Here is a 22923-nt window from a genome sequence, read left to right as displayed (position 1 = left end):
TCCATGGAGATCATTGAAAGATTTCAAAAGGTGCAATGACAGTTGCTCGCGGTAAAAAGAGTGGTACTCTTTACAAGACAGTTGGAGCATGTCATTTTATTGCAGTTGCAACAAATGAAAGTCCTAATCTATGGCACCAAAGACTAGGCCATACGAGTGAGAAAGGGATGAAGATCATGCACTTAAATGGAAACTACCAGACAATCTTTTAAAAACCAGACCAGAGATCCAACCGGTGAAACTTATTATTTAAGGTTCAATTGTTTCAACCGGTTAAACCTACGACTGACCTGTTTATTAAATAAACTAATAATATAAAAATAAATTTAATAAATATGTCACATATAATCATATATTCACAACTTAATAAAATAAATATTTTAAAAATTCATTACAAATTTAATACAACAATATTTATAATAAATATAATAAGATAACATAGTTCTATACTTCATTTCAACATTCATTTAAGAATAATTTGACCAAATTAAAGAATTACAATAAACTAAGTTAAACTAATTTAAACCAAAATTAAAATAATAGAATATAATAACTAAAATAAAGTTTAAATAATTAAGAATATATAAAATAAATAAGATAAAATACCAAAAATAAATAATATAATATACTTCATTAAACAAAAACAAAGAATTTGAATTGAACTACAACAAATAAATCTTAATTGACAACAACAAATAATATTGACTCAAACGATAATCAATATTGAGTTGGATATCATGACTATATTTGAAAGAGATGGCGTGATGATGATGGAGTGTGGTTGAAAGAAAAACTATAATGGAGTGATAAAACTTAGAAGTTAGTATGATTGTAAAAAAATACAGATTTTTTTTATTGGAAATGTATGTTAAATTTTGATATTAACATATTAAAATGTATAAAAAAAAATTAAAAATGGTCAATTTGATGAATTTTTTTTAACCGAGCAATTTTACAAAACCGACTCCGGTTCTTTGGTTCGAATGGTTTTGGACGGTTCAATCCGGTTTTTCTGGTTTTACTCCGGTTTTGAATCACTAGCGATTTTGAAAGGTTGACCCAACCGGATTCATCTCCGATTCTCGGTCCAACCGGTTGAATTAGTCGGTTCGGTCCGATTTTTAAAATATTGCTATCGGGTCTTCAGTCAATAGAAATTGACATGTGCGAAGACTGTATACCTAGAAAGCAAAAGCGAGTTAGCTTTCAAACAAGTGGGAGAACCCCAAAGAAGGAAAGCGTCGAGCTTGTCCACTCTAATGTTTAGGGTCCAACTACCATCTCATCTATTGGTGGGAAAAACACTTCGTAACTTTTATTAATGACCATTCCAAAAAGGTATGGGTATACTTTCTGAAATATAAGTCTGACGTATTTGAGGCTTTCAAGGTGTGGAAAGCGATGGTAGAAAACGAGACCGAATTGAAGATCAAAAAGCTTTGAATTGACAATGGTGGTGAATATGTAGACACCAAGTTCAAGAATTTATTCTATGAGCACAAAATCAGAATGGATAGGACTGTGTCGGGGACGCCTCAACATAATGGTGTAGCTGAGCGTATGAATCGAACATTAAATGAAAGAGCCAAAAGCTTATGTGTGTAGGCAGGCTTACCGAAGCAGTTTTGGGCAGAGGCAGTCAGCACATCAGCTTACTTAATCAACTGCGGTCCATCGGTATCATTGGAGCTTAGAAAACCAGAAGAGGTATGGAGTGAAAAAGAGGTAAAACTCTCACATCATAGAGTTTTCGACTGTGTAGCATATGTGCATATTAGTGATCATGGCAGGAATAAGCTTAATCCTAAATCAAAGAAGTGCACTTTCCATGGTTATGGTGAGGATGAGTTTGGTTATCGCCTATGGGATGATGAAAACAAGAATATGATTCGTAATATAGATGTGATCTTCAATGAAAGAGTGATGTATAAGGACAAACAAAATACAGGTGTCAGCAACTCAAATTCGAGTGAGTCAGTTTATGCAGAGGTGGGCGATGTCCCAGAAAGTCCTATAGTTGATAATCTTCAGCTAGAGGAAACAACTCAACAAGGTAGTGAGTAGCAGCCTGACATATCAGAGCCTCCGACTCCAACTCCTATATTGAGAAGGTCTTCTAGAACTTGTGTTCCTAACAGGAGATACATGGACTACATGTTATTGACAAATGAATGTGAGCCTGAAGATTATGTAGAAGCATGTCAGACCGCAGATGCTAGCAAGTGGGAACTTGTTATGAAAGACGAGATGAAGTCTTTGATCTCCAATCAGACATGGGAACTTGCCGAGTTACCTATGGGAAAAAGGAAACTTCATAACAAATGGGTGTATCACGTGAAGGAGGACCATGATGGCTCCAAGAGATACAAGGCCTAACTAGTTGTCAAAGGATTTCAACAAAAAGAAGGAGTTGACTACACTAAAATCTTTGCTCTATTTGTGAGGCTCAATACTACCAGGTTTGTGTTAAGTATTGTTTCTAGTGAAGAGCTTTACCTAAAACAGTTGGATGTGAAAACTGCGTTTCTTCACGGAGACTTAGATGAGAAGATCTACATGCATCAACCAAAAGGTTTCTCAGAAGAAGGGAAACAGAAAATGGTGTGCAGATTATAGAAGAGCTTATATGGTCTAAAATAAGCTCCAAGACAGTGGTATATGAAGTTTGAAAGCTTCATGCACAAGGAAGGTTTCCAGAAGTGCAATGCCGACCACTGTTATTTCTTCAAGAGATATCATTCAAGTTATATCATTTTATTACTTTAAGTTGATGATATGTTAGTAGCAGGTCCAGATATTGGTGAAATCAGAAACTTGAAGATGTAATTGTCAAAAGAATTTGACATGAAGGACTTGGATCCAACAAAGAAGATTCTTGGAATGCAAATCATGAAAGATAAGCAAAGAGGAATTTTGCAGTTATCTCAGGCGGAGTACATCAACCGTGTTTTACAAAGATTCAACATGGACAATACCAAACCAGTTAGCACACCTTTAGCTAGTCATTTTTGCTTATCAAAGGACCAGACCCTAGTGACGGAGGAAGAAAAAGAATTGATGGTTAAGATTATGTATGCTTCAACCATTGGAAGTTTAATATACGCGATGGTATGCACGAGGCTAGACATTAGCCATGCAGTGGGAGTTGTAAGCAGGTTTATGTCAAATCTAGGTAAAGTTCATTGGGAAGCTGTGAAATGGATTTTGAGGTATCTACGAGGCACTAAGGAGAAGTGTTTGTGCTTTAGTAAATGTGAATTAAAAGTACATGATTGTGTAGATGCAGACTTTATTGGTGAAGTTGATCACCAAAGAAGTACCACCGATTAAATATTTATTGTTGGTACTACAATTTTTAGTTGGATGTCGAGGATATAAAAGATCGTTGTTATATCCACTATAGAGGCTGAGTATGTAGTAGTAACAGAAACTAGTAAAGAGTTTATATAGCTTCAAGGATTGTTGATAGAGTTGGGATTCATCCATGAGAGGAGTGTTTTGCACAGGGACAGTCAGAATGCAATACATTTGGCTAAGAGTTCAACATTCCGCTCTAGAACGAAGCACACTGATCTCCGTTATCAGTTCATCAGAACTTTGCTTGAGAATGAGATACTAACGTTGGGGAAGATTCTCGAAAGTAAGAATCCAACAGACATGTTGACAAAGATGGTGACTATTGATAAACTGAAGTTGTGTTCAACTTCAGTTGGTCTGCTAGAATAACATATCAGAGAAGGTTGTTGCATGATCGAGGTGTGAAGAGCGACTCAAGTCAATCTTCAAGTGGGTGATTGTTGAAAAAGTAATTGTTTTCTTATTATTTGGGTGGTCATTGGTTTCTTATTATTTAGAAGGAAATATAAGATATTTCTACTTTATAGGAACCATAATGAATGAGTTAAAGATGATGCGTCCAATGTTTTGGCTATATAAGATGTCAAAGCCAAAACAATATTAATTCTAACATTAAGAGCATTTTCAATAATTAGAGAAATACACAAATGAGAAAAACATTGGATAAGAGAAATTCTTAAATATAATTTGTAGTTTATCTTACCAGTAAAATAAAAAGTCTACAGCAGTTTGTATCAATTTCTGTATGTTATTATTCTGCATTTATATCGATATTTCACGAATCTGAATCTGACTATGAGGAAATGTTGAGTAGTTACCTATCATAAACATAATCTAGAATCTTGGACACTCATAGAGTACTAGATTTGAAAAAGAAGAAAACAAATTTTCACAAAACCCTAAAATGAAGTTTTAAAAATAAATTACCTTAATAGATGTTTAAATGATGTTGAATCCTGTTTTGCTAACCACTGGACTCCTCTGTTTTTCCAGAAATCTCCTTCTATAAAATATGAAGCAAACAACTGCCAAGACTGCGAGAGTAATTGATTAGGCGAATGGTACCGGAGGAGAAGGTGGGTATAGATGAATGGAGAGGGCGGGTACTCTTTTTTTTTTTTATAATCCATCAAAGAAATGTGAACAAGAGAAAAATAGTAAATGCAAAGCAAATGGAGAAGAAATGAAGAATTTTTTGAAATCCATAAAAAGAATATGAATGAAAAAAAAAGTGAATGAGAGAAAAGTAGTTAACACAAAACAAATGGAGAAGAAATGAAGAATTGCAAAGTGTAGAGAAAACGAAGATTCACAAAAAGTAAAATGAAAACAAGTCATTGTTGAGTTGCAGAAAATGACAAGCGGTTGAGAGAAAAGTTGGAGCAGGTTCCTGGCTTTTGTTGATCTGCACCTCTGCTTTAAATGAAAATGTCATTATAGTTCAAGAAGTTGGTACTAATTAATTACTTTCACTTTTTGGTAGGTAGTACAAACAAAAATCTATTGCAATGGTAACATTGAATAACAAAATACTATAATGTTGCATATATCATATTTTTTTCTATTCTCTTTTCTATTAATTTAAACCTCTTTTTAATTATAATTTATCATTATTTTAAAATATGTTATACTTAAATATATTACACTTTAATTATAATTTATCATCATTTTAAAATATATTACACTTAAATTTATCTTTCAATTTTATTTTATTTTTAAAAAAATTTAGTTTTATTTTATAATTTCATCTCTTTACTCTTAATTTTCATGTGTTTTATTTCTTATTTTTAATGTTGTAGTTATATTATATGTGATGTATTTATTAGATATTTATAATAATTATAATTTAAAATAATTTTTGAAAATTATAAGTGTTGGCAAATAATTCTTATTTTATTCTCATCATGGGGATCACTGCACCGGATCACAACAGACAAAACAATTTGAAAAAAACACGCGCCAATATATGATTGATCAGATATTTGAATTTTGGAGCGAAATGTTTGAAACACGAGATAAGTGTGGTCGTCTTCAAGCTCAGTTCAAATTTTGTAAATTCAAGAACTATTATTTTTAACACGAATCAATCATGGATTCAATTGCAAAACATCTCATCGTTCATGTCTCCTTGCATCAGAGCCATTGATTGGCTCTGAGCAGGGAGAATTTGCTCAAGAACTCTAAGAACCTTAGTTCTTCAAAGTAAAATTAAATGATGGATACTGAAAATAAATTCCAAGTAAGTGAGGGTTTTTGGTTAGTGGAACAAGGCGAAGAGTGTGGTAACTTGTTTGCTTGAAATGGTAACTCACAGGAGGATTCAAACCACGACAATGCTTTAGAAAGTTTCAGAGGATGTCGTTGAAGGATACTGGGCAGAGAAATGAAAGCAAAAGGGCTTGAGTCGAAAAAGAGAGTGACTGGTTATTTGAGGAATCGGGCTTCAATGGTTTCAGAGTTTCTTTGGCTTTCAAATCTTGAAAATGAAGGTAAAAGCTTCCTCTATTTATAGGGAATATGTTGGGATTCAAATACGTGTGAAATAGATCTGAATTCATGTAAAACAACTTAGAAAATTTCAGATCCAAAATGTGTGAAATTTTGGTACCAAACTCGTGATTTTGGAGCTCTGTAAGTCGTTTCATGTTGTCATCAGATGTGTTTGGTCATGGGAAATGGGTTTGCACGCGTGAGAAGTGGTCCCAAGTTTATTTGGGCATGATTCAACATTATAGGTCACAGAGCAAAATAGAGTTTAGGTCACTGTTTTCATGCTTAGGCCAAATCCAATCCACTCGTGCGTTTTCCAATTTTCTTTGAGCCAAATTATCAATTCATGGAGTAGAACAAGATGCAAAAAGAATCAAATCCAAAGGAGCTTTGAGGTGAAAGTTACATGCTTGGGAAGTTGAGGTCGTGACATGTAATTTGGGTTGGGCAATTGGTCAAGCAGTTTGCAGCATGTTTGGTCAATTTGAGGTCCCAAGTTCATGATGCAATCACTTTTGATTCTATCATGTATTTTGAGCAAAATTGGGCTAAATGATCTTTGACATAAGCTAAACACAATGCAAAAGGAATTGGATCAAAATAATGCTTGAGATGAAAATGGAAATGGTGGAAAGTAGGGGTTATAACAAGGTTTTGGCCCATTTTGACAACTTGGCCCTTTGCACAAATGAGGTCCTTAATGAATGAATTGATGTTTGACCTTTGAATTAAAGTTTTATAAGATCTCAAAAGGCACATTTTTCTCAAAGAAGCTTGGCTATTTGATAAAAGTTGAAGGAGTTATGGATTTTGGACCAAAGGCATGACATACTTGCAAATTAGGTCAAACCAACTTGTGCCCCTTTATGCAAACTTGATATTTCCTTGAATTTTAAGTCATAATGCTGATGGAATGAGCATCCCTTGATGAAATCTTGATTAAGGCTTGAGTGATATTGAGAATGGCTTAAAGATTGAAGGATGTGGCATGGAAATAAACACATGAACCACCTTCAAATCAACATGAACAAACTTACATTCCACTTGACCAAAAGACCTTGGTTTGGCCTTACTTTGGAGCGTGATCACCTAAATGACTAACAAGAGAAAACAAGTACCGTATCTTATGAAGTTAGGATTAGTTGACTTCTGGAAAGTAAATTGATATAAGTGGCAAACGTTCGAGGAAGTCCATGACTCTAAGAACCTTGTCTAGAACCCAATGTCAATGGTGGTGTAGTGTGGGTCCCCGAGAAGCTTTTCTCACGAGGGTCGATACGAAGACCTAACATAGAATAGACTCAATTGTTGGAGTTGTTGACCAGCAAGCTTTTGCCACAAGCGGAAAATCTTCAGATGAATCCATGACTCTGGGGTCCTTATTTCTAAAGATCCCTAGATCATACACAATGAGAACCTTGGTTTGAAATCAATCAGTATTACACTCTATTCCTCATCTCACATATTTTAGATTTATGAACCCATGCTTGAGTATCGTTTATCTATTCATCCATTAATCTGCTCACTCATTCATCCATGCATTCTTACATCATAATCATAATCACAAAAACAAAGCTCTTAATATCTTGTGTTCATTGCAGGAATATAAGACATTTTTCAAAGTAATCATGAATCCTCCTCTTAGGAAAAACACATTCTCCTTCCGATACAAGGAACCTCAAACTGATAGTCTAAAATTCTTAAGTTCCAAGGTTACGTCTATTAAGAACATAAAGTTCCGCGCAACCTATGGGAACATTTTGGACCTCTTGACAGAGATAGTTGACTTTGGAACACTTACCACCTTGTCTCAATACTATGACATACCTCTATGATGCTTTACTTTCCCCGATTCTTAAATAGCTCCAAACTTCGAAGAGTTTGAAAAGATTATGAATCTACCTATCAAAGACTATAATCCTTTCCCCGAGATGGAAGAAGGCTTCACTATATCCAAGCTAGCCATAGTGTCGGGTCTTAATGCAAATGAGTTGCTGGCCAATGTACCTAAGGGTGTTGTCAAAGGTTTCACGAGGAAGTTTTTAGAATACCATACTTGGAAGATGATTAAAGAGGAGAAGGGAGAATTCTTGAAGGAGAATTGCGATCCAAAATGCAACGGAAATTAAAATTTTCTCCTTTAGTGATCCTTACGAATGGTCATGATCAGTGATAGAATATTTACCTCTTGTGACGATTGAAACCTTTGGTGCAGATCTCTTGTGACGATCAAAACCGTTGATGCAGATCTATGGAGCGATCACGAACGTTGAACAATGACAACGTCTCTACTCAGTCCACACAAATGGATTCCTTCAATCTCAGTGCTAGCTAGTACGAATGAAGGCTTTGAGTGAGTGAAAGAGAGAGAGAGAGAGAGAGAGAGAGAGAGAGAGAGAGAGAAAGAAAACGAAAATAATGCAACCGCAATGAATGCTTCTGCACAAGGGTTCTATTTATAGAACCCTTGTGTGGGCTTCAAGCTAAAAATCCCACCTAAGTGTATGTGGCCCATATCTTATAATATGCCCAAAATCACTTAAGCCCATGGTACCTTACCATATTTTGTATTCTACTTAAGTACATCGTACCTTACGATGATCTACAATTCACTTAAGTGCACCGTACCTTACGGTGTTCCTTAGTTACTCTATCTCTCATCAATCTGTCCTTTGTGTGAGACCCTTTAGGTTTTCGCGGCATTGGCAATTATATTAAATCACGTATTTAACATAATAAACAGTGAGCGGTATCTAGCAACACATCACTGCTACCCAAGACACAAAAATGTCATGTGATCTGACAAATTCTTCTGTGATAATACTTATGTGCATAATTACCTTTTTGCCCTTATGTCTATATTGAACAGAAGGCATAGACCGTGTCATCCTTGTCCAGTTCAGTATTGGGCCCATAGACATTTATCCTGTTACGCAGGATGGGAAAATTCCATCTAGGTCACTCATGTCCCTCAACATGCTTCGTGGAGTACCCATCAATTGTCTTTATGGTTATCCAGTTACAGACAATGTTTGATCAGCAATAAAGCACTCGACTCTACATCTAGGGTCCATAGTGGTTTCAGGTCGAAGGGTGGTATACACCATTATCACCATGAGAATAACTTATGACACCTTGCATAACTTTCTATATAGTATTCTCATAGCGGGTCAATCTAGTATAAATATTACTCTTAACATTCATACCTATGTTTAAGACTTGATAACTCCTTATCCATGATCCATGAGATGTGATCATCAGTCTATATACATAATAGTCTTAATGCTTTAATGTTATCCCACTTCACAATAAAGCTCGACTACGGATACTTTAAGAATAGTGCCCTTATGTTTAATGTGATATCATGATCAAGTCACACTTGATACATTAAACGGACTAGCTATTCTAGGGACTTTATTAAACAAACATAATAAAGAAAAAGCCTTTTATTATTAATAAATAATTCGATACAAGTACCAAAAGTATTTGCCTTTAGGGCTTAGACCAACAATCTCCCACTAGCACTAGAGCCAATCAGGCATACCCTTAATACCCATAGATCTAGTATGGTCATCATGCTTCTGCTGCGCAAGAGGCTTTGTCAGTGGGTCAACAATATTGTCAAGTGTAGGTACTCTGCATATTTTCACATCTCCTCTATCTATTATCTCTCGAATGAGATGATAACGCCTAAGTATGTGTTTGGATCGTTGGTGAGATCTAGGCTCCTTAGCTTGTGCGATAGCACCATTGTTATCACAATAGAGACCAATGGGATCCACAATGCTAGGAACTATGCCAAGTTCACTAATGAACTCTTTGATCCAAACAACTTCCGTTGCTGCACTTGAGGCAACAATATACTCGGCCTCGGTTGTAGAATCAACAACTGTATCTTGCTTTGAACTCTTCCAGCTTACAACGCCACCGTTTAAGCAAAACACATAACCAGATTGCGATCTAAAGTCATCCTTATCTGTCTGGAAGCTAGCATCGGTGTATCCAATTACATCCAGCTCTTCCTGACCTCCATATATCAAGAATGAGTCCTTAGTCCTTCTTAAATACTTAAGGATATTCTTGACAGCTACCCAGTGAGCATCACCAGGATCAGATTGGTACCTACTCGTTGCACTTAAAGCATACGAGACATCTGGTCGAGTACATAACATGGCATACATGATAGATCCTATTACAGATGCATATGGAATCTTATTCATGCGATCCCTTTCTTCCTTAGTTGAAGGGGATTGTGTTTTTGATAGACACAGGCCATGTTGCCTAGGTATGAATCCTTTCTTGGAATCATGCATATTAAAGTGTCTCAGCACTTTGTCTATGTATGTACTCTGACTTAGGCCAAGCAGTTTTTGTGATCTATCTCTATAGATTCTGATTCCTAATATATATGCTGCTTCACCTAGGTCCTTCATAGAAAAGAATTTCCCCAACCAAGACTTTATTTGTTGTAGGGTAGGGATATCGTTTCCAATGAGTAATATGTCATCTACACATAATACCAGGAAAATGATCATGCTCCCACTAACCTTCTTGTAGACACAAGGCTCATCTTCGTTCTTGATGAATCCATATTGTTTTACTATTTCATCAAAACGAAGATTCCAGCTTTTGGAAGCTTGCTTCAATCCATAGATTGATCTTTGTAACTTACATATCTTTTGGGCTTCTTCTGGTATGTCAAATCCTCCAGGTTGTGTCATGTACACATCCTCAAGAAGATTCCCATTAAGGAAAGCAGTTTTGACATCCATCTGCCATATTTCATAATCATGATATGCAGCGATATCAAGTAAAATCCGAACAGATTTAAGCATTGCAACTGGTGAAAAGGTTTCATCATAGTCAACCCCATGAATTTGTTTATATCCTTTTGCAACCAGTCTTGCCTTATAGGTATGTACCTTACCATCCATGTCAGTCTTCTTCTTGAAGACCCACTTGCATCCTATAGGGTTAATTCCTACAGGAGGCTCTACCAAGGTCCAAACTTGGTTTGGATACATGGAATCCATTTCAGATTTTATGGCTTCTAGCCACTTCTCAGACTCGGGACCAGTTATGGCCTCTTGGTAGGTCACAAGCTCATCTTGATCCATGAGTAATACATCACCTTGATCAGTTATGAGATATCCATATCTCTCAGGTAGTTGACGTATCCTGCTTGACCTACGCTGGTCTTGTTCTACTTGAGCAGGTTGCTCTTCCACAACTACTTGTGTTTCCTGCTCTAATTTCTCCATAGGTGTATCAATGCTTTGTGATTCTTGAATTTCTTCAAGCTCTACTTTCCTCCCACTGGTTCCTTTGGAAATAAAATCCTTTTCTAGGAAAACTCTAGTTCGAGCGATAAACACTTTTCCCTCAGAAGGATTGTAGAAATAATACCCTATTGTTTCTTTAGGATACCCCACAAATAAGCATTTGTCAGATTTGGGCTCAAGCTTAGTTGAAATTTGTCGTTTCACATAAACTTCACAACCCCAAATCTTCATGTAAGACATATGTGGTTTCTTCCCACTCCATATCTCATATGGTGTCTTCTCAACCTTTTTGGATGGAACACGGTTAAGTGTGTAAGCTGCTGTCAATAGTGCATGTCCCCAAAAGGAGTTTGGAAGATCGGCGTGACTCATCATGGATCAGACCATGTCTAACAGGTTTTGATTTCTTCTCTCAGATACACCATTCCATTGGGGTGTTCCAGGAGGAGTAAGTTGGGATAGGATCCCACACTCTTTCAGATGGTCATCAAACTCTAGGCTTAAATATTCACCACCTCGATCTGATCGAAGAGTTTTAATATTCTTACCTAGTTGGTTTTGTACCTCATTCTTGAATTCCTTGAACTTTTCAAAGGACTCTGATTTGTGTTTCATTAAATACACATAACCATATCTACTGAAATCATCAGTGAATGTGATGAAGTACTGAAAACCTCCTCTGACTGGTATGTTCAGTGGTCCACATCGTCAGTATGTATGAGGGCCAAAAGATCATTAGCTCTTTCACCTTTTCCTGTGAATGGAGACTTTGTCATCTTTCCAATTAAACAAGATCTCCATGTCTCATATGGTTCATAATCAAAAGAGTCCAAGAGTCCATCTTTATGGAGTTTGGAAATGCGTTTCTCATTTATGTGGCCTAATCGACAATGCCAAAGGTAAGTTGGATTTAACTCGTTAGGTTTCATCCTTTTAGTATTAATGTTATAAATTGGCATTTCGAGATCAAGGACATATAGTCCATTGCTTATTTGTGCAGTAGAATAGAATATATCATTCAAATAAATTGAGCAACAATTATTCTCTATTATAATGAAAAACCAAACTTGTCCAAACTAGAAATGGAAATAATATTCCTGCTAATTGCCGGTACATAATAGCAGTTCTCTAACTGAATTATTAAACCACTAGGTAAAGTCAATACATAAGTTCATACGGCTAAAGCAACAACCTTTGCTCCATTGCCAACTCGTAGGTCAACTTCACCTTTTGCCAAATCTCTACTTCTTTTTAGCCCCTGCACATTTGTACAAATGTGAGAACCGCATCCAGTATCTAATACCCATGATGCAGAAGTAGATAAATTTATTTCAATAACAAAAATACCTGAAGTTGAAGTCTCTACTCCATTCTTCGTATCTTCCAGGTACTTTGGGCAGTTTCTCTTCCAGTATCCGGTCTTACCGCAACGGAAGCAGGTGCCTGCCTTTCCTATGCCTCCACTAGGCTTCAAAGCAGCAACAGTGGGTCTGGGTTTGGCAACTTCCTTGCCTTTCCCTTTATCACCCTGCTTGGTGGGCCTTTTGTTCTGTCTCTTTCCATTTCTGATCATCATAATCAACTTCCCTTTTGACTTCAGGTTCTGCTCAGCAGTCTTTAACATGGCTAGAAGTTCAGGAAGAGATTTGTCCATATCATTCATATTGAAATTTAGGACAAATTGACTGAATCTATTTGGCAACGATTGCAAGATCAAATCAGTCGCAAGTTTCTTTCCGAGGGGAAAACCCAACCTTTCAAGGTTTTCCACATACCCACTCATCTTGAGCACATGGGGACTTACATGGGCTCCCTCAGCTAACTTGCCTTAAAAAAGGGCTTTTGAAACTTCAAACCTTTCATGCCTTGCTTTCTCTTGTTAGAGCATTTTCAGGTGTTCGATCATATCGAACGCTGCCATGTTCTCATGTTGCTTTTGCAATTCTGAGTTCATGGTAGCTAGCATGACACAAGCAGTTTCATTGGCATCATCGACATTCTTCTTATAAGCATCTCTTTCTGCCTTAGGTGCAGAACTAGGAGGTTCCTCTTCAGAAACAGGTTTCTCCAAGACATACAGCTTTTTATCATGTTTGAGGATAATCCTCAGGTTTCGGTGCCAATCTAGAAAATTTATCCCAGACAATTTTTCCTTGTCAAGGATTGATCGCAAGATGTTGTTAGAGGTGTTTGTTGTCATGGTAATCTACATAAGAATTAATGAAAATATAAGTATCAATAACATATTTAATTAGGCCTTTAATTAAATATGCTCCCACTATTTTACTCAAAACAAATGACCCTCATCATTTGATTCGGAAAATCCCGTTGGAAGTTTTTCTAGTGGGTCGAGATCCATATTTCACTTTGTTCTAAGTCCGCGTAGGCGGATTACACAAAACTAGGTTATTTAGATAGGAACTCCTTCCAATTGTATCTAATACAACTCTCGAAAATTTTAGTTCGGTGAATAAATCCTTATTCCAATCCATCATATGGATCATTTCCAACTCTTGCTTCTAAACATATATAATCTTATTATAATTTGTTTAGTTAAGTTTGACCCATTGTCTTAGCAGTTGGATATTACAATTATCCCATCGCACCTTACTAATATAGAACATGCACCTCGCATAGGCGAAACCTACATTATCCGATACTAGTCTCGATGAGTGCTAAAACTTGGAAAGCATAAACTTAATATTTAATTTGAGGGAATTGTAATTGTTATGATCTCACCAGCTTATTTATCATATAAATCGTCTCTCACATGCATCAACATATATTCACATGCATCAACATACATACACATGCATCAACATACATAATGAAACAATTATGGCCCCTAGCGCAATTGTTCTCCCAAGCCAATGAGAGAACCTAAGCTAACCTAATAACGATCTAAGCTTCTCCAAGCAATATCTTCAAGGTTGTCCTCCTTTGATATTGAATTCTTCTCTTTCTTCATAACATTGTCCTCCTTTGATATTGAATTCTTCTCTTTCTTCATAACATTGTCCTCCTTTGATATTGAATTCTTCTCTTTCTTCATATCATTACATTACAGAATAAACTCGTTTTACATACGAGGGATTGAGATGAGAAAAGAAGTTACATTAAGAAATTAAAAGGAGAGGCACGACACGCAGGTCATATTTTAAAACCCAAAACAAAATAAAGGATAACTAAGGCCATAACTGATCACCACAAGGCAATAATAATAAAACATTATTATTATTATTAATTTTAATTCCTTTAATTAATTAAAACCAAATTAAATTTCGGCGACCGATCGCACTACGCAGAGTTAGCGGGGGGTCCGCTGCCCCTGTCCGAAAATTTTAATGAACAATTCATTTGAAATCGGCGTCGTTTTGCATTAACACAACTCTTGCGCAATCATAAAACGGAAAACCCCGAGAATTATGACTCTATGAATGTGACGACCATCACAAAGCCCATGACGAACGTCACGCCCAGCTTGTTAGGACCGTCACAGGCCCATGACGAGCGTCACGCGACCAAAATAACAAAAACGCCTAGAATTCTGGATCTGTGAATGTGACGATCATCATAAAGCATGTGACGACCGTCACATCCAGCTTGTTACGATCGTCACAGGTCCATGACGATCGTCACGCGGCCAAAAACCAGCGCTTTGAAACAGTCAACAGACGTGTTCCAACAAGCCCTCAATCCATAACTCTTTGACGGCACAACCCTTGCGCCGTCACTAACCCTAATGCATCAATTTCAGACCGTCAAACACACCTCGATTGTTGATTCAGTATGATTGATCAACAAGTCATTGCTTCACCATACTAATGTCGGATTCCGAAGCAAATGACCACGGATCGCTCAAAGGAAAATAACCATTTAGTGTTTGAATGAACGAAACAGAAACAATATACCATATATACCGTACTTTGCATTAGGATTACTTATATCATATATAAGTTGATCGGTCTCAATTGCGTAACCTATGGACAATCGATGTATCGCTGCTTTACCATACTAATGTCGGTTCCGAAGCATAGTCAACATCAATCATCCAAATCGTACACACATGATGCCAAATTAAATTACTCGTTTATTCTTTGATTCATTTTGTCTTTTAATCATATTAATACAGAAAATAAACAGCTACCTGATTCATGGTTTTGTAAGTGGCTCTGATACCACTGAAGGAGAATTGCGATCTAAAACGCAGCGGAAATTAAAATTTTCTCCTTTAGTGATCCTTACGAATGGTCATGATCATTGATAGAATATTTACCTCTTGTAACTTGAATCCTTTGGTGCAGATCTCTTGTGACGATCAAAACCTTTGATGCAGATCTACGGAGCGATCACGAACGTTGAATGATGACAACATCTCTACTCAGTCCACACGAACGGATTCCTTCAATCTCAGTGTTAGCTGGTACGAATGAAGGCTTTGAGTGAGTGAGTGTGTGTGTGTGTGAGAGAGAGAGAGAGAGAGAGAGAGAGAGAGAGAAAGAAAATGAAAATAATGCAACCGCAATGAATGCTTCTGCATAAGGGTTCTATTTATAGAACCCTTGTGTGGGCTTCAAGCTAAAAAGCCCACTTAAGTGCATGTGGCCCATATCTTATAATATGCCCAAAATCACTTAAGCCCATGGTACCTTACCATATTCCGTATTCTACTTAAGTACACCGTACCTTACGATGTTCTACAATTCACTTAAGTGCACCGTACCTTACGGTGTTCCTTAGTTACTCTATCTCTCATCAATCCGTCCTTTGTGTGTGACCCTGTAGATTTTCGCGGCATTGGCAATTATATTAAATCACGTATTTAACATAATAAACAATGAGCGGTATCTAGCAACACATCAATGCTACCCGAGACACGAAAATGTCATATGATCTGACAAATCCTTCTGTGATAATACTTATGTGCATAATTACCTTTTTTACCTTATGTCTATATTGAACACAAGGCATAGACCGTGTCATCCTTGTCCAGTTCAATATTGGGCCTATAGACATTTATCCTGTTACGAAGGATGGGAAAATTCCATCTAGGACACTCATGTCCCTCAGCATGCTTCGTGGAGTACCCATCAACTGTCTTTATGGTTATCCAATTACGGACAATGTTTGATCAGCAATAAAGCACTCGACTCTACATCTAGGGTCCATAGTGGTTTCAGGTCGAAGGGTGGTATACACCATTATCACCATGAGAATAACTTATGAAACTTTGTATAACTTTCTATATAGTATTCTCATAGCGGGTCAATCCAGTATAAATATTACTCTTAACATTCATACCTATGTTTAAGACTTGATAACTCCTTATCCATGATCCATGAGATGTGATCATCAGTCTATATACATAATAGTCTTAATGCTTTAATGTTATCCCACTTCACAATAAAGCTCGACTACGGATACTTTAAGAATAGTGTCCTTATGTTTAATGTGATCTCATGATCAAGTCACACTTGATACATTAAACGGACTAGCTATTCTAGGGACTTTATTAAACAAACATAGTAAAGAAAAAGCCTTTTATTATTAATAAATAATTCGATATAAGTACCAAAAGTATTGGCCTCTAGAGCTTACACCAACAATTCTGTAGTGCAGTCTTGGCACTATTAGTTTATGGAATTGTCTTATTCCCAAACATTGACAATTTCATAGACCATTTGGCAGTGGAGATATTTATAGCTGATAACCCAATGCCTTTTTTCCTAGCATATTTCTGCCATACTTTCCGCACTAGGTATGAGAAGAGAGGTGGAATTTAACTTTGTTGCACTTCAGTCTTACATCTATGTATGAGGACTCACATGCCTCAAAGAGGACCTTTTGTATCTAGAAATCTCACTTGGCCTCAGAGGTTTTTGCCTCTCTCTCTCTCTACCAGTTCTGTCCAATGGTACAAAAGAAAGTGGGAAACTAAATATGTCATACTCAGATTTGAAGGGTTCCCTAACATACCTTTGATAGGTACACGTGGTTGCATAAATTACAACTCCGTGTTACTTAAAAGGCAACTTGGGCATGCAATGGTTAGCCTTCCCAAAGACAAAGACCTTATGCCATTCATCATCAATGATGTTGACCCACTCAATCCAGTTGTAAGGAGAGTGAAGATAGCTTGGACGAAGATAGTCATAATTGATCAAGAATGGGGGAATAAAAATGTTATAGCCAAGGAACCATACATCATGTGGGTAAAAGAACGAGCTCGAATTATCAAGATGCCTTTCTTATTTGAGTCCTCATCCTTTCCTCTAATGCCAGAACCTGAGTCCATCTTACAAGAAGATGTTGACAAGCTTAACGATAAGATCAAAGAGCTCGAATTGGAAAACACTCAGTTACGAGTTCAACTCAACTATACCAAGCAAAAAAAAACAAAGACTTGGAAGACGAGGGCAAGAAAGTCAAGGAGAATTTTGAAAACAACAAGAAAAGGCTAAGAGAAGTTGAAGAAATAAATAATGGTCTGGTGGTGCTCTGTTAGGAGCTAACTCTGAGCTTAATTTCAGGAACAACAAGTTGGATCAAGCTTGGAGCACTATCAATGATCTAGAGAAACTTGTTGAATTATCAACAGAAATGAATAAAGTGGCCAGAGAAGACTATGAGGCTCAAATCCTAGAATTAAGGAAGATTGTTAAGGAATGCAAAGATCATTTGACCCGTGAGCAGTTGGAGAAAGAGAAGATCTACTAAAGCTTCTTGCATGAGCAATTCCAACTTGGAAGAGATTATGAACAAATCAAGAACATGAAGAATGGGATCTATGATCAAGCTTATCGAGATTTGCAAAACAACTGCAAGTATTGGGAAGAGAGATCCCTTGGGGAAGAAGCTGTTATGGCTCAGATGGATGACATTATCAAGAATCTGCAAACTCTTTACACCTAATGGAAAAACAAATACGCAAATATGGATATGTTGACAAACTTTGCTCTCCAAGACTTTCCCGAGAAATTAAAAGAGGCAGATTGATCATTTGCCCATAAAATACCCCTCATGAAGTCTTTAACTTCGTGAAATTTTGCAAGAAGACTATGGCAGAGCTCATCACTGATATTGAGGCACTCAGTAGGACTCAAGTGGTCACTTTTCGGGTCGATGTGTTATTTGCATGTTATTTCCAATTTAAGAAGCTTTTATTTTCAATTTATTTGTACCTGTTGTTTCCCAACAATGAATGAATGAGGTTTATGATCCACCTTGTTTGTGCTTATTTTCTTGATTGCAATGATAAAATATTTAAGTGTTCCTCACAATAAATAACATGACAACTAAAAGCTTTGCATAAATAAAGAATAAAAAAAAGGCATTCATGCATCATCTTTAATTTTCAAAGCAAAATCAAAACTCATCATTGGCCTTTTTGAAACAGAACTCGTTATAGCAAAGTTGACTTCTCGACACTCTTACTACACTCATAATAACCAACGAGCACTCATGGATAAACTCGAACAGAATCAGGCTGCTCTAAGAGAGGAAGTGTCCCAAGTCCGAGCACAAATGGGGTAACTAATGGAAACAATTCAAGCTATAGCCATAGGACAAGAGGTCATCGCTAAGATTCAAGAAGAGATGCAACAAAGGGCCAAGACTGTTGTGGCCACTCCTGCAGCTGCTACTATAGATCCTCTTGTGCCACCACAAAGCAATCCTCCAATTAAAATCCCTATGATGACACCCAGCGGTGTCCCTCCAACAGTGATCAATCATACTGTCATTGAAATAGATGACCAACATGACGCTTTCTTCAGTCCTAGATCCGGTTCAGTGTAAGATCCTTTTGGCTCACTAAATGCTAAGATGGAGAAGAAGTTACGTGCCATCGAAGAAACACTGAAGGCGATGGAAGGTTCTAACGCTTTAGGGTTGGATGTTATAGAAACGTGCTTAGTCCCTGGTGTGAGAATACCCGCAAAATTCAAAGTCTGATACTTTGAGAAATATAAAGGGGAAAGCGACCCTAAGACTCACTTTCGGTCTTACTTCAAAAAGATGGTTGCGTATTCAGATGATGAGAGATTGCTCATGCATTTCTTTCAAGATAGTCTGAATGGATCCTCACTTGAGTGGTACATGCAGTTAGAGGGTACCCATATTTGTTCTTAGAGAGACATGGACGAGGCTTCCTTAAAGCATTATCAATATAATACAGACATGGATCCAAATCATAGGCAACTCCAAAACCTCACCCAAAAGTTTGACAAAACTTTCAAGTTGTATGCCCAACGATTGAGGGAGTTAGTAGCAAGGGTATAACCTCCTCTGTTGGAGCGGGAGCTTGTGGATATATTTATGGAAAACCTTCAAGGACCGTACTTGGATAGGATGATAGAGAGTACATCATCAGGCTTTTTTGACTTAGTTCTCCCTGGTGAGAGGATTGAAGACATGATTAAAATGGGCAAGATTCAGAATGCTGCCAATACCTCTGTTGTAGTGAAGAAGCTTTATGTTGCTTATAGGAAGAAAAGAGAAGGGGAAACCAATGAAGCTACAATTGTGAGAGGAAGGGAACCAACATACCGTGCACCGTATCAATAAGTGGCAGATGTGTCACCTGTTTAGAATCAACAACCTTATGTTATTCTTGTTGATCAACAGACCAATCAACAACCATCCCCGTATTAACAACAATACACTCCCCAACAACAACAACAACAATGTTATTACCTACAAAATCAACAAAGATAGAGAAGGCCAAAAAGAAGGTTTGACCAAATTCCGATGCCATATAGTCGTTTGTTGCCATATATGTTACGTGGATCTTTAGTGAAATTGAGGGAGCTAGGACCTCCTCCAATAGTCCTTCCTCCCGGTTACGACGCTAATGCCCGGTGTGAATTATATTCTAGGGCACCCAGTCTTAAGCTAGCAGAAATATACCCAAATGCATATTACGCTCAGACATACAACATAGTCGCCATCAAACTTTATTTATTCCCGAAGGAAAGGGAAAACATCTATAAAACTTGGGAGAAAAAGATATGTTGTGTAAGGAAGTCGGTTATGCTAGAGGAAGGTATTAGCACCCCTATCATCCATGGTACTCCATGGGAACCGTTTTGATTGTTCTTGCTCGAATGGGTGTTATATATGAGTATTACTCGTAAAGAATGAGGAAAAAGAAAGAAATAGATAGAATGCTCGATGAGGATTGGGGCCCTCATGCCTACGTATCCTTATATTGCAATAAGTAATTCATAGCTCTGTAGTTCATAGAACTAGTGGTGGTAGATGAAAATAAGATTGTGATCAAAATATGGTCTGAACCAAAGGATAATATTCTTTGAACTCCAACGAGGGGTGAAATCTGATCCCAAGAGTAAAACTAGTATGAACCAACAAGTGAGGGGCCTAAGGCATGATATCACTGTATTGGAATAACCGGAAAGAAAGGAATTAAGTGTTTGTTTTGACAACACAAACAACTCTTGGTTTACAAGGAAATACAAGATGGAGCTCAAAGAGATAATGTATTTGGCTCAAATAATAGGGTATCTCACATGAAATGAATGAAGGTAGAATATGAGTGTATCATGGAGATGAACGAAATGATAGGGGAATAATTAGGATTATGCTCGCCAAGGATTCACATCCTTGTGCCTACGTATTCTCAATATGCAATGAGAAAGTCAGAGCATTCGTAGTTCCTGGAACTACGAAAATAAAGGAAATATGAGGAAGTGTTTGCCTAAACCACTAGGACTAACAAGACAAACAACTTCAAGGGTGTGATTGTAGTGATAAAAAGTGTAACTTGTACCAACAGAATGGTAATATGGTAACCCACAAAGGTAAATAAACTCTGAACAAAGGGTAAAGGCATATTGGCCGAAAAAGAAGGAATAAAGTGTTTGGTTTGACATCACAAACAACTTTTGGTTCACAAGGCGAAATTTGATTAGGTCGTCCTAAAAGGATGTACATGGAATCCAAGGAAAAATGACATGATCTTAACAATATGGTATTGATTGAATGAATGAAGAGTGATTAATAAATAAGGTAGGATTATAAACAAGGTAGCTCGCGAAGAATCTGAATTCTCCTGCCTACGTATTCTCACTATGCAATGAGAAAGTCAGAGCTTTCGTAGTTCAGCCCACTACGGCTGAAACAAAGGAAAATAAATTGATTGCCATGGTACACAACCCTTCAAGGCTGATAAAGGAGTGCCAAGGTTCACAACCTTCTAGGAAAAGATATCACTACCAGAGTTTATAATTCTGAAGGCAAGGAACTGAACAACTAAGGTTTACCACCTCTCAAGGAAAAGAGAATTGAATTGCCAAGGTTTACCACCTCACAAGGCAAAGAACAAGTGCCAAGGTTTACCACCGCTCAAGGCAAAGAATTAACTGCCAAGGTTTACCACCTCTCAAGGCAAAGAACAAGTGCCAAGGTTTACCATCTTACAAGGAAAATAAATGAACTGCCAAGGTTTACCACCTCTCAAGGCAAGGAACAAGTGCCAAGGTTTATCACCTCTCAAGGCAAAGAATTAAACTGAAAGAGGGTGTACAACCACAAGTTTCTAATAGAAAAAGGGCTCCATTATTGAAGTTGCTCGAATAAGAAGACTTGTCAATTGTATGATTCAAATTGCACTAAAGTCTATAAGCAAAGGTGAATACCTTGAGCAATTGGGTCATTCGTCTCGTACCCAAGGATATTCTATACAAGGATTGGAATTCTCCACTCTCATCATTCTTTGTTTCTTAAGGATTATAGCGTACAACTCGAATCAGAATTGGCAAGTTACTTATAGGAGATCATATGTGTTGATCTTATTGATGCAATGCTACTTGTTGTAGAAGAAGACTTGACAATCACATAATTCGAATTACGCTAAAGTTTATGAATAGAGGTGAATACGATGAGCAACTGGGTCATGCATCCTGTACCCAAATATATTCAGAATGAGTTAATGGAATTCTCCAATCACATTCCTTCTCTATTTCTTAAGGCTCATGCCACACACCCTGAATTATGATCGACAAGTGTTGATACCTTTGCTACGCTTGAGAAGTAGTCCACCTTGCTAGCTATGCTTGACTGATGTTGACTTGAAATCTTGATCTTGCATTTTAACCTTGAGGTCTTGAGCTCCTGCGATTCAGCATATCCACAATAGCTTGAGCATAATGGACTTGCCATATCAAGTGATCAAGGGTCTTTTGATCACTTGAATATGCTTGGGGAGTTACAGAACAATAGAAAGGATTTGGTTGACCAGAGTGACCTTTGGTCAACACTAATCAGTGGGATTGAAATTAACTCAGTTACACTAGGTACATCATATTCCTATTGAATTAGTCAGTTAATTGAATCACTGGTTCTAAGCAATCCTAAACTAGGGGATCACACCAAAATTAGGGTCGAACTAATCATCAATTACATGAAATTTGCTAACAAATTCTAAGGTTATGTAGCGGTGTATTCGTCGCTATATGATCTATTGATTAAATCATAAGCAAAGCATACAATGAATTCGAGTCGCCACCGCACTTTTATTTATCCTAAGGACTAGTTAAAAAGCGAACAAAAACCTAAGAAGTTTTACACGTAGAAAACTAATGAAAAAGATCAGAGAGTCTGGATAAGGGGTAAATTACGTAATGGGAAGGTGTTAGGCACCCATCACGTCCTAGGTACTCCTAGGGAGCCCTTTTCACACTTGTTGTATAAAAAATGTTTATTTGTTTATGACATATTGTGCAAACACGAATGGGATGATGAGAAAAGAATATACAAGTTAATCATTTTTGTGTTC

The sequence above is a fragment of the Lathyrus oleraceus genome, chromosome 2 (genome assembly GCF_024323335.1).
Source record: "Lathyrus oleraceus cultivar Zhongwan6 chromosome 2, CAAS_Psat_ZW6_1.0, whole genome shotgun sequence".
Taxonomy (NCBI): domain Eukaryota; kingdom Viridiplantae; phylum Streptophyta; class Magnoliopsida; order Fabales; family Fabaceae; genus Lathyrus; species Lathyrus oleraceus.
The sequence above is the reverse complement of the archived record's forward strand: the minus strand, read 5'-3'. Positions refer to the sequence as shown.